Source organism: Cnephaeus nilssonii (assembly GCF_951640355.1).
Source record: "Cnephaeus nilssonii genome assembly, chromosome: 16".
Classification (NCBI taxonomy): Eukaryota; Metazoa; Chordata; class Mammalia; order Chiroptera; family Vespertilionidae; genus Cnephaeus; species Cnephaeus nilssonii.
The window spans coordinates 23,779,767-23,793,699 of NC_137087.1; the positions used below are offsets into that span (position 1 = coordinate 23,779,767).

The 13,933-nt window shown below is 38.3% G+C and overlaps 1 protein-coding gene across 3 annotated transcripts in view; it reads left to right on the plus strand.

The window, feature by feature from the left end:
- Positions 1 to 13,933, plus strand: part of CTNNA3 (catenin alpha 3) — a 1,396,025-nt gene that overhangs the window by 1,227,991 nt on the left and 154,101 nt on the right. The gene's annotated exons all lie outside the window — the stretch shown is intronic.

The following is a 13,933-nucleotide window of genomic DNA, read 5'->3' on the forward strand; positions in this document are numbered from 1 at the left end:
GCCAGAATGACAGGAAGAGGAACAAGGGTTAGAAAACCTATTTGAAGAAATAATGTCAGAAAACTTCACTGATGTGGTGAAGAAAAAAGTCACACAAGCACAGAGAGTCCCAAACAAGATGAACCTGAAAGATCCTCACCAAGACACACATAATTACAATGGCAAATGTTCAGGACAAAGAATCTTATAGGCTGTAAGAGAGAGACAGAAAGTTACGTATAAGGGATCTCCCATTAGATTATCAAAGGAATTCTCAACAGAAACACATCAGGCCAAAAAGGAATGGAGGGAAATTTACAAAGTGATGCAAATTAAGGGACTGAATCCAAGAATACTCTATCCAACAAGGCTATCTTTCAAAATTGAAGGGGAAATAAGGAGCTTCACAGACACACAAAAAAAGTAAAACTAATTTTTAAAAAATGTCTCCTTTCTAGAGACCACATTTTTTTTTTTTTCTGGTGTCTGGATAATAGATGAGATCTGCAAGAAAAAAGGGAATTTTACAACAGAATAATGCTAGCAGAAACATTATTGGAATACTAAATTATTTTGAATAGGTGGAAAGATAAAAATAAAAGGTGAGATTGAAAAGTACGAAAAGATCAATTCAGCTGAAGAGTGCTTATGATATATGTTGGTCAGACTATAAAATGAATATTGGTCTTAGTATATGTTATTGTTAGTTTTATTTTACATATAACTTCAGTGTTATAAATAGATTACATTAATATTGTTCATCTAAAGACAGTTTGAGTGGATTTTTTAAAATGACATTTTTGTCTACACTAGTTACTTGCACAGTTTGGGGCAGTTGACATCTAAGGCTACGTCCAGATAAATCCAGAAGGGAGTGGTAACAGAGAAGAAAGTTACTGAAAAAGGTAGGGCAAAGCAACACAAGAGTAAAGCAGATGACAAATTGTAATTGCTATTTTATTATTTTACTATTATATTAAAATCAACTAAACAAATAGACACATTAGTCATATACAGGAGGAAGTGTAAGCACAGTGGCACTTAAGCTGTGGTTTTGGGGTGATTAGCATAAGTACAATTATTTCCAGAACTGCAATAAAAGGAGGGCAGGGGAGTGTCCTGACTATCCAGGTTCATGTCACACACTCACACATGCACACACACCAGCTTCACAGCTTTATAGTTTAGGCAGGATAATTAATATATTTCCTTTTGGTATTGTTGTTAATGTTAGTACACTATAATTTCATTTAAGAATGGGATTTTACTACTAAAATTTTTTTGAAAACGATCGCCTTGAATTAAGTAAAAAACTATAGAGCTTGGTTTGGTATTTTTATAAATATAGCTAAATGATGGGAAAATCCATTGCTGCTATAATACGTTGCTCTTCTTATCAGGGGTCATTTCACATTGATGTCCATATAGAAGAGCCTCCAGTTGGTATTATTCTTACTGCAGTTTAATGTTTCTTCATCTCTAAGCACCTCTGATGAGATGACCCATGGAAAAGATATCTGTGCGCTGAAGCTCATTTTTTATAAAAATTTAACAATCAGCATTAATATTCATAAGGACACTAACATGTTTACTGAGTATGCAGTTACTATGAATCAAGGTTCATTTTATTCATTTTATTAGATAGCAAAAAAAAGTTTAATATTAATTGATGAAATATGAATTTGCAATACTACTTTTAGATACCTGCTCAATAGAACTTCACATTGCATGGTCCTATTTATAATGATAGACACGGGCTAAGCAGGCAGTTGTTACTTTTTGTACTATGTGTGTAGAAAGACATTTGAATAATTAAATGCAAATTTTTGACAGAATCATTGATATATAATTGACATTTAATAAACTGCATATTAAAGTATATGATTTGGTAAGTTTTACGGACATAAGTATTTAACCCTGAAGTTAAAGTATAATCAAGACAATAAACATACATTAGAACCAAAATCTTACTGGTGCCCCTTTGTAATATAATCATTCCTTCATCCAGACTCCAAATGACCACCGATCTGATTTCTGTTACTGAAGATTGATTGCCATTTTCAAGAATGTTGTATAGAGTCATACAGTATTACTCTTTATTAAGTTTTTTTTACTCAGCATAATTATTTTGAAATCCAACCATGTTGTTAACATGTATCCAAAGTCTATTCCTTTTTATAATTGAAGAATATTCTATTAAATGAACATACAGTTATATCATTCCCCCGGTGATGAACATCTTGAGTCCTTCTCACCACTTGTCTGTTACAAATCCAGCTGCTCTAATTATTTGTGTACATCTTTGTGTGACTATGGGTCTTCATTTCACATGGGTAAATAACTAGGGTTGGAGTGCCTGGATTCTATGGTATGTATCTGTTTACTATGTTAGGAAACACATGCACCTTTTTAACTTTCCCTCTAGTTTTGCTTCTACACAGACCTGTCCTGATCAATGGAACTGATCAATGAATGAATTGATCAGTTCCATTGATCAGGACAGGTCTGTGTAGAAGCAGCACAATGCATTTGCCATAAGCTAGTTTCACAACCACTTACATCTGGTTACATGTTCAATCATGATGCATTCACTTACTCCTACAAATAGGCCTTTTAGTTTTGAGATTTAAAAATCCCTTTATATAGAGAGCATAATTCTTGCTTAAGGTTTGTCCAAATATTTGTTTTGTTGCATTCCAGTGTTCCCTTTTCTATATAAGCTGCCAACTTAAGCTACTTTATTCTACTAGTGCAGGGAATTTTTATATCTCATGAAGCAAACTTCAACCCAATAAGCTTGAATAATATGTACAAAAGTCTAATATAGATCTGAATTACTGTCTTACTGTGCAACATCTCCTCATTAATGTGTAACTTCTTTCATATATATTTTATATTTTAGTTCAGTGAAGTAGGAGTGCTAGGCTTGGACATCCCGTTTAACCTTATATACTCTGCTGGCTGCAACACAGCAGACAGGTTTTTGCTTTATGACCGCACCTAGAATTACTTTGCAAATCTAGATAGATGAATGTGGTTAGGACCATTGATATTATACCTGGCCGCCTCACAATTTCTGGAAGTAAAAAGATTTCCTTTAGTTAAAAATATGTTTATATCTCCACTGGGAAACCAAAACACAACTTCATTTTCCCTCAAAATCTTTATTACCGAATACTTTTGTAAAACCAGTTTCCAGGACACTGAAAATATGATACATAAAATAATGAAGCAACTGCTTTTATAGATCCACAGAGTTTAAAAGGAGACGGTGCAATACAGGGAAGTAGCATGGGGCCGAGTAAGGGGTATTCCTCTGTTTTTGCTATCACAGTGTTTCGTATTTGCTCTGACAATGACGATATGTACTGCAGTCCCCCCCTCACCTATCGAAAGCTTTGGTCTGTGCGTATGTACATCAGCTTTAATATCGTGCCACATTGATAGACCTATTACAAAGCGACAAGGCCAGCTCTGCTCACTTACAGTAAGTTTTGCAATCTTGCTCTGTTTTTACTGCTGACATGTCCTTGTAATGGCTTTTTCATCCTTAAGCAGATTTTCTTGTAACACTCATTGCTTGTTTTGCTTCCCCCAATCATAAAAGTAATAAATATATATTGTAAAAATTGAGAAACCAATTATAAAGAAGAAAAACAAAATATAATAACTCCACAACTCTCTTACTCTGTCTTTCTCATATATACACTAGAGGCCTGATGCTTGAAATTCATGCAAGGGGCTCGGCCCTCGCAGCCACGGCGGCTTGCCTCGGCCCTCACAGCCCGGCTTAGTCCAGAAGGACGTCTGAAAGGTCGTCCAGCTGTCTGGTCTAATTAGCATATTATACTTTTATTGTTATAGATACACAATATGTTTTATATAATTAGAATATACACGCATGTTTATAGGTATAGATTCAGTTAAAAGTGTATTAAGTGCATCTTTTTGCCATTAAAAATTCTCTGAAACTCTTATTTTAATATCCGTACAATAGCCTTTCTGAAAAAGAAAAGTTAATATTTTTTTAAATTAGATAGCCCTCTTCAGCTATCTGTTCTAAGATTAAGAATACACATTTATATAGAGAGAGTTCATTTGCAGAGAGTTTAATGGAAAATGTGAGACGTCTGCACTCGATAGAGTAGACTTTGTCTGACACTCATAGTAGCCGTGACTGTACCCAGCAGTGGAATGTCTGTACCCAGCAGTGGAATGTCAGGGTGTGTATGCGTTATCAGTAGCCAGCATTGCTGCTGCTGTTACTACTGTTACTGCTGCCACCACCATCATTACCCCACCTCCATCACAATTATTATTATTATTATTATTATTATTAATTATTATTATTATTTGTTTCCAGTAGTAGTATACCTCCCGCCCGTAGAGCAATGAGAGTAATTGTCCTGCCACAATTCTCAATGGCATCATCATTTACTTTACCGCCTGTGAAGGACCCTCACATCATCCTAAGTAGTGCTGGACAGACCAAGTTTCCAAAGTTCTTTCTAACCGCTGGAGAGGTTAACAGTCCAAATGGGACCTGTGATCTAGAGTTGTGTTAAACATTTCAAAAGAAGCTTGTCCTGCTAATTCAACGTGTTTAAATAAATAATATTTTTCCTCATACATTGTAACCAAACCTGCATTAGACTTGCAGAATGAATGGAGAATTGAAGGGGATTTTATCAATCATTTAGTTCAGTCCTTTCATTTACTTCTGAAGAAGCTCAGTTCTCAACAAGTTATGTACTTGTTTGAGGTCACAAGCTATTAAAGGCAGCATTTGACCTAGAATCCAGATACTCCGTCTTATATTATGTTCTACCACACTTCTTGCCTTACTGAAAGAAAGTTCACAACTTGCCTTAGATTTTCTGCTTATAATGTGTATAAACTCACAGCTCTGGACAAAACACAAGAGTTTTGCTGATTAGTATAGCCTAATTTACATAGAATTAACAACAACAACAACAACAACGGGAGAGCAGTTTTTTGTGTTTATTTTTTTGGCAGGTCCCTTGGCATGTGTTTGCTCATGCTAAGGGCCAAAATTGAAATCATCTCAAGCTGGTATGGCTTAAGGTCAGGGTACCAGTCTTTGAAACAAACAGGATTTCTTTTACTTTGGTTTTCCAAGACAATACTCCAAGCAAGATAGGTGTCACCAAGTTTGCTGAGGTCCAGAAATTCTATATGGCAGGGGGAAGAGGAGATTAAGGACCAATCTGGTATTGTGCTGATCCAAGACCCTAAATCCCTGGCCTGCCTTGCTCTCTGAGCATATTCATGCTGTTTGAAGCTCACTTTCCAGACTTGTAAGTTTTAACTACTCAGGCCCCACACTTGGCATGCAGTTGTGACTCCTGAGCCACATGGTTCAGAAACCAGCGCTGGACCCGACTCTGCAGTAACGCTCTATTAACTGGGTGATGTCGGGCCGTTTCCATGAGCTCCGAGGCTCAGTTTCCTCAGCTGTGGTGTTAAAAGGATGACATTTGCCTCTGCAGGTTTATTGTTAACATTGAATGAGAGAGGAACTGTGGAATGACCCAGCAGAGTTGTTCACAGATTCTATTAAGACCTCGATTTAAAATGATTACCTCACATTTCTGTTCTCAAAAGGAAGAATGTCAAGATCCTGACTCGGGTCTGGATATTTATAATATTTGAACTTTCCAAAAATACACTTTTGTCCAAACCCTGTTCTTCATGGCTTCATTAATCTTTCATGTCCTTATTTAAACCTCAAGCTGGGATACTTTTTATGACAGTTTTCATGAATTAGACATGCCCTCCTTGGGATTAGAGCAAGATCACCAACTCATTTGGTGGTTGAATAAGGGCCACTTTCATTTGTAAACCTCTTGCTGATTTGATGTGGTTTTCTAATGTTATCGGCCTCATTGCTATCAGAGGAATGACTGCCCATGGGCTTCGTGATAGTGGGATCGAGGCTAAAATACGATTTACCCTGTGTGGTTCTATCATTGTTTGTTTCATTAGAAAGGCCTATGTAACTTAAGTGATTATAATGATTACCCCCCATGATTAAACATCATAATCCAGGCTCAATGGTAAGGCATCAGATGATTGGCTATTTGACGGCTGTTGGCCTCGGTAGGTTCTAAGTAGAGAACTAATAGGGATTTATTTCACTGAAAATACATAAGACAGTTAAGGATCAAGGTAGTGTCTCCTCTGACAGTAATATTCTATATGCTCGGGATTTATCAGCCCAAGTTGTCCTGTTTGACTGCATGCTTAATCATACCCTCTTATACATAATAGATACATTCGTTCCTCCTACTTTAGGCTATATATTTTTATATTCTGCAACTTAGCTTTGTCAAACTATAGTTCAATTGTTGTAGCCTTTAAGGGGTACAATACTCATCCAGCCTCCTTAGTTTCATCATATGGAATAATTCATATAGTGTTATCTTCTTCATATGCTGGAAGAAAAGAAAGAAATGGCTTGTGAAACATAGAATGATAATGGTTCCTAGAGGCAGTTTTGAATTGTGCCTTGAAAGATTATAAGAAGGAAATCTACCGATATCTATTGTGGCAAATAGGGATATATGCCCTTATTTGCATCTTTATTCATTTTCTAATCTGTTTTCTTTCTTGTTTTCATTCACTAATAGCTATATTTATTGTGCACCTACTATTTTCCAGGCAGCGTGTTAGGCACTCAGGTTATAAAACTGTGAACAATACTAGAAGCCTTCTCACTCCTTGAAAGAATGAGAAGATACATGTATAGGGAAGATTAATAATATTTCTAAATAATACAATAGATTGGAGTAAGTTGTGTTTCAATCAACTGAACAACATAATATTGAGATCTCTTAGGGCCAGGAACATTTCATCCAGATTAATGTTATGCTTGCAGTTTAAACATGAACATATAAGATCTTAAAATTCGAAGGACTTGGAGACATTATCAAGTTTTACTTACTTCTCATCTCCATTTTAAAGATGAGTAAATGGAAGCATAGGACAATTAGGAGATTTGCCTAACAGCATTAATTGGTGGCAAAGTTAGAAGGAAAACCAAGGTATCCTAATTTCAAGTTCATTAATATACTTTATAGCACAAGACTATCAACTTTCTGATAATACAAGGAATACCTTCCCTGCTTAGCTTGGGGCACTTTATGTTTATTCTCCTCTTCTGCCTGACATTTCTAAGGAAATGTCTCCATGTCTTACCACTCAAATTCAGTCTCACACCTTCTAACTCGAGGGAACATCTTTTATATACAGCTTTTATCTCTCTTGAGGGCAAGGATTATGATTCATTTGTCTGAAGATGTCTAGTATCTAGCATAATAGTCTGTTAATATACAGAAAAAAAGGGCACACAAATATGTTAGTCGAGATGACTTAACTTGACTTTTCTAACATCCAAGCAACCTTGAACCATCACTGCATATCTCTAGGTAATAATTTATTTATTATGACTAAATTTTTAAAAAATAACATATAATAAAACCCACTTATTAAATGTTGGTCTTAATACTGCAACCAAGTCTGTAATTTTCATAAATCTTTTTATATTGTCTTCTAATTGTTTTAGGACTAAAATGATTAAAGGGTGCCCTCTTCTGTTTTGTGACCATAATAGTGTTATATGGGGTATGAATTTCTGTCCACAAACGCAGATGTACAAGAAAAAAAATTACTATTTTTAGGTTTCCTAAGGCAACTAAGTTTTAACTTTGCTTATGGGAAATTTAAACGTAGGTATTGGGCTTTCCCCTAACCCTTGCCACCTGTGTTACAACAGGTTAGCCCGAGTTCTAGAGCAGTGGTTCTCCAAGAAGGTGTTCCTCCTCCTCCTCCCCAGCAGGAGACGTTTGGAAATGTCTAGAGATATTTTTAATTGTCACATCTTGGGACTGGTCCTACTGCACATGGTGGGTAGAGGTCAGGATCATGCTAACTATTCCACAGTATTCAAGATAGCCTCTTACAACCAGAATGATTCAGAGCAAGATGTCAATAGTGCCGAGGTTGTGGAACTTTTCTAGAGCCTTAGGCCATTTTCAGGCAGCTGAGAGAACCGCCGATCATTTCTCATTTTCCCACACTGGCTACGGATGAGATGCCCATTGTGCTAGCCCATGTAGCTCTTCAAGGTTTTCTACTTGCTGTTTCCATGTAAAGTTTGTGGCACAGGATCCTGGTGAGACTGAAACTGGTTGGATTTGGTAGATGGCATTTTTCTCTGAATTCTTTTCATATCCACACTGCAATGTTCATGGAATACAGAGATGCCTTTCTCATTTTCCAAGTCTATGAATTTTAAGCTTGTGAAAAATCTCTCTGTTCAGAATCTATTGTCTCTAATTTCCATAGGTTTAAAAAAAAATGTCCAGGAATCCACCTAAAATGTTCCCTTAGGCAAGGGATTATTAAATCAACACATCCTAAAGGCAGAAGGGAAAAGATTAAACATTACTTCATAGCTCAAAAGTATTTCCATGACCTTCCTGTGACATGGATGCCAAAGCTTATTGGTTATAAAACCTTTTATTTCTTCATTCAGTTAGGACATTTTACTGAGCACATAGTATAGGCTGTCTTAGGTACTCAGAGTGATAAACAAGACAGACAACATTTCCTTGGAAGTTATGTTCTAATGGGGCAAGATCAAAACATCTCTTTTCAAAATAAAAGAAGAAAAATATAATTTTAGGTTATAATAATGATAAGAGACCCAAAGAAAAACATAAAGGATGATGTAATACAATAGAGTTGGGGAAAGGGTTAACCTTACTTAGACTGGCCAGGGAAGACTGGATAGGGCTGAGGATAAGCCACCTGAGCTCCCATGAAAGCTGTAGGGAGAGCATGCCAGGCAAGAGAGCAGTAGCTAAAAGAGCCAAAGCGCCTGATGAGAAAGAGTTCATGAATAGGACGCGCCTTAGGAGTAGAAAAGAGGCAAATGTAACATGAATGATAGAGTGCCAGTTTCTTGGTCAGAGGTGTGGGCACGGAGCAGTCTGTGTGTGCGTGTGTGTATTCAACAGGGGGAATTTCTTAATTTTCTATAGTTTAAAAATGTGTTATTGATATATCTATCCCTATTGTTTTAAGTATATAAATTCTGGACTCTCTGACATTTCAAAATCATCCTGTATTATTAGCTCAGCTAGGATGATCTCATTAAACATATTACCTCAGCTTCCTGCTCATCTCCATAGTATCCTTCCTAACCGCGTCTCTGAGTGGCAGCCATCTACTGACATTGCTATGGTGGTGATTTGATTTCAGTAAGCTGGTGACCGATCGTCAGAGAAGTATGATTTATGATTAAATCATGTGTATGATTTCGATTTCAACCTTAATTCTGAGAGGAGAATGTCAAGTATGATTACTATTTCCTAAACTTTCTTTTATATTTTTCTTCCTGCCTTCCTGCCTTCCTGCCTTCCTGCCTACCTGCCTCCCTGCCTTCCTGCCTTCCTTCCTCCCTCCCTCCCTCCCTCCTTCCCCCCTCCCTCTATCCCCCCCTCCCTTCTTCCCTTTCTTCCTTCCTTTCATTCTTCCTTTCTTTTTTTCCCTTCTTCTTGTCAATCTTTCTTTCCTTTTGCTATGTAATGGCCACAAATTTCTTTTTTCAACTTTCAATATTAAACATTCACAAAGTGTGTGCAGGTTAATTTTTAGTTATAATGACATCTACCTAACTCACTAGGGATTCTAAAAGGACTGATGAGAGTAAATCTATAGAGAGCATTGAGCTCTCTGAGGCTGAAAAAGACTATATCAATGCAGTTATTTCTACTGCAGTGTTATATATTTTTATATATATACTAGAGGCCCGGTGCACAAAATTCATACATGGGTGTGTGTGTCCCTCAGCCCAACCTGCACCCTCTCCAATCTGGGACCCCTCGAGGGATGTCCAACTGCCTGTTTAGGCCCGATCCCAGTAGGATCGAGCCTAAACGGGCAGTCAAACATCCCTCTCACAATCCAGGACTGCTGGCTCCCAACTGCTCGCCTGCCTGCCTTCCTGATTGCCCCTAACCGCTTCTGCCTGCCAGCCTGATCACCCCCTAACCACTCCCCTGCCAGCCTGTTTGCCCCTAACTGCCATTCCCTGCAGGCCTGGTCACCACTAACTGCCCTCCCTTGCAGGCCTGGTCACCTCTAACTGCCCTCCCTTGCAGGCCTGCTCCCTCCCAACTGCCCTCCCCTGCTGGCTATCTTGTGGTGGCCATCTTGTGTCCACATGGGGGCAGGATCTTTGACCACATGAGGGCAGCCATCTTGAGTGTTGGAGTGATGGTCAATCTGCATATTACTCTTTTATTATATAGGATAGAGGCCTGGTGCATGGGTGGGGCCCAGGTGGTTTGCCCTGAAGGGTGTCCTGGATCAGGGTGGGGGTTCCCTTGGGGTGTGGGGTGGCCTGGGCAAGGGGCCTATGGCGGTTTGCAGGCCGGCCATGCCCCTCGGCGACCAAAGTGGAGGCCCTGGTATCTGGGATTTATTTATCTTCTATAATTGAAACTTTGTAGCCTGGAGTGGAGCCAAGCCTCCTGCTTGCTCTGTGGCGGCAGCCATTTCTGTTGGGATTTATGTATCTTCTATAATTGAAACTTTGTAGCCTTAAGCAGAGGCCAAGACAGGCCAGGGCTTCAGAAGCTTGGGTTCCTCCATCACTGGGGGCAACCCTAGCCTCCTGCTCTTTCCAGATCCATGGCTGCCACCATTTCTGTTTGGATTTATTTCTCTTCTATCATTGAAATTTTATAGCCTTGAGTGGAGGCCTAGGCCGGCAAGAGCAGGTGGAAAGCTTGGCTTCCTCCATCGCCAGGGAAACCCAAGCCTCCCTCCTGCTCTCTGTGGCCACAGCCATCTTGGTTGGGTTTATTTGCATATTTGCTCCTGATTCGCTGGTGGGCGTGGCTGGTAGGCATGGCTTGTGGGTATAGCGGAGGTACAGGCAATTTGCATATTACTCTTTTATTAGATAGGATGAGTAATTCTGAATTTACTAACAGTCTCCAGAAACAATTGGACATATTTTCCTTGATCTTATTTAGAGACAGCTCAGTTTAGAGGAGTCATTTTTATCAGTCCTAAAAATCTGTTAGAGTAACCCACTTTCCAGTTTAGAGAAAATTTTACTCTAAAACATGATCAAATCAGATCGAGATCTGGGGGACTTAGTGCATGTGGAATTATATTAAATCCTGTTTTGCACAGGGACCTTATATACTCCAAAGTAGGTAAATGTAACTAGAGAGAGCTAGTACCATATCAATCCAGAATTATAATTTTGGATTATAATAAAGGTATCCAAATTTCCACAAAAATTTTATCAAAAATATAAAAAGGTGTGATGGGATCAAGGACTGGATAGTAAAGAAAGAAGAGAAAAAGCAATAAACAGAAACAAACGAGCTATGCCTCAATTATGTCTGTGGGCTAACCTCTTAAAGTATATTGGTACAATTTAGTGTCAAAATAAATTTCAAGATAAGGTATTATGATCCAAAGTTTGGTTCTTAGTGAACCAAAGCTTAAAAGGTTGCACAAATTTTCAAAGGTTACATAATGACTAATTGGAGGGCCTGAAGTGAAACTCAAGTCTCCATTACTCAACAATATAGGGTCTTTCTACCACATGATGCTACCTCTAAGTTAGTTGCCTCCCCTCCCCTCTATAGAATGAAAATTAATTAGAAACATACACATCTCACACACAGATGAGCTCCACCCCACATACACCTTCCAGATGTTTAACCTTCTAAAGTCACCAGAAGGGTTAAAAACAAGCTATTTTTTAAATTTTGTGTTTCAGTTACAGTTGACATTCAATATTATTTCACAGTTTCAGGTAGACAGCATAGGGGTTAAACAACCATATGCTTTACAAAGTTTTACTCCTGATGTTTCCAGTAAGTATGCAACACAGGGTAGCCCATCCTCCCTCCTCTGTTTTTTAAAAAAACATCTGCCTTTTCTATTATTATTTGTCTTCAGTCCTGAAGGAGTTAATGTATTGTCCTATACATGATTAGAGTGCTCCTATCCCTTTCTTAGTTTCCACTTAATTTAAACTGTAATATTGTATATTTAACATTTTTTATTTTCATTGCCATGCAACCGCTTGCCTTACAGAAGGCAGAATGCTGCCAGCAAGTGTTTTGAACACTCCCCCATTGATTTTGCTCATGAAAAGAAGAGGTCACTTGCGGTGGCTTAGCAGGAAGACTATTAGTGGTTTAAAGACAAAGAAAAGCACAGAAGTATGTGGGCATCAATGGGAGCCTTTTCTCTCGCTGCAGTATCACCCGCAGAAATGGCACTGGTGCCTTCTAGCCGCAGTTTTTCTTAGTTCCTGTTAAGTAACTTTATTTTGGGGTTGAATAAAATATTGGAACCAATGATGAAGTTATAGATCTCTACATTGTAGAGGGTCATCCAAGTAATAAACAAGAAATATTTACAAGAAACAGGTCACAGTAGGGGCACCAGACAGCTTTCAGCTGCAAAACAGAACCCAGGAAAGGGAACTTGATCAACTGAATGCATTCAGATGTTACAGGGGCTGGTGATGTGTCGAGGAGGGGAATTGCAAAGATCATTTCTCAAGCATATTGTGGGAAGAATACACAAAAATGGCAAGTAAGAAATATGTGATTGTGTAGAAGTTCCATCGTGGTGAACTCGTGTTCTTAATTCCTAAGAGGAGAGAGTAAATTGCCCTGTGGTTTTAGCTGCATGTAGTTGCAGCAAAGGACTACACATAGAGATCAACAGATAGATAACAATTACTTAGCATATTGGAGGCCTTGGTAAAAGGGGGATGCTAATATCCCATCCCAGTAAGATGAAATAAATGCAAAGAGACAGATGATGCTGACTGCAAGTGTTAGAGAACAAAGAACATGCTGGTTAAAAACCCATGAGAGAAGAAAGAATCTCCCGCCATTAGTGGTTATGACATTGACAGTGTTATGCTCCACTAGGTGAGCTGATCGATTTGTTCCCATCTCTGGGGAAGGAAACCTGCAGCCCTGAAAATAAAGAGCCTGTGGGCAATGCAAGGTCTGAGGGAAACCAACTGGTCTCAGGAGGCAGTTGCTGCTTCTTTCCAAGTCTTTCGCAGTCAGGTCTATAAAAGACCCTCCACAGTTCTTTTGGTAGTTTTTCATGAAACCTAATTGCTTGTATTCTAGTTTTCTCACCAGGACTTTGTAGCAAGAGTCATAGTTGAATGTTGAGACTGTGTAAACTAAGACAAATAATAAGTTAATTCTTGTTACGTACTTACACTTGTTTTTGCAATAAGGACTGATTTCTTTAAATTATTTCCCCTTTGAGACTAAGGGAACAAAAACCTTGAACTAGAAACAAACAAACAAAAAAAAAAAACAGTACAAAACACACAAAAACTTTACTTTGGAATACAAAAGATGGAAGCACAGTGAAGGTACAGTTGGAAGAAGTATTTGTTGTTGCTGTTAATGAGTGTTGTTTTGCGCATATCCAGCTGTCTTTTTGGCTATCTGATAATTTTGCTCCATTCACTCAAAAGCATGTATGTGCTAGGTTTGGGCGATATGATGCAATATCAACAGCAATACAGTAAAGTAAGGTTAGCAATATGATAGTGACAGTAGAGGGAATAAGGAAAGGGGTGCAGAGGAGCCCAGCCCGGCCTAGGGAGCTCCTGAGCAAGACACCTCTGAACAGAGATGCTTAAGCTGAAATGGAAAAATAAAGGAATGGAAGGAGGTTAACTATTTAGAATAGATACTGAAATCCATGTTAAATTATTTACTAAGGTCTTAGAAAATGTAATCTCTCAATAACTTTAGTGGCATGTTGAGGTTGTGTGGCTTTAATGACAATGAATCGTGTCACCTTTAAACAACTTGATCTGTGATAGACCACGTACCAGTAAGCCAGATGGCTACTCACT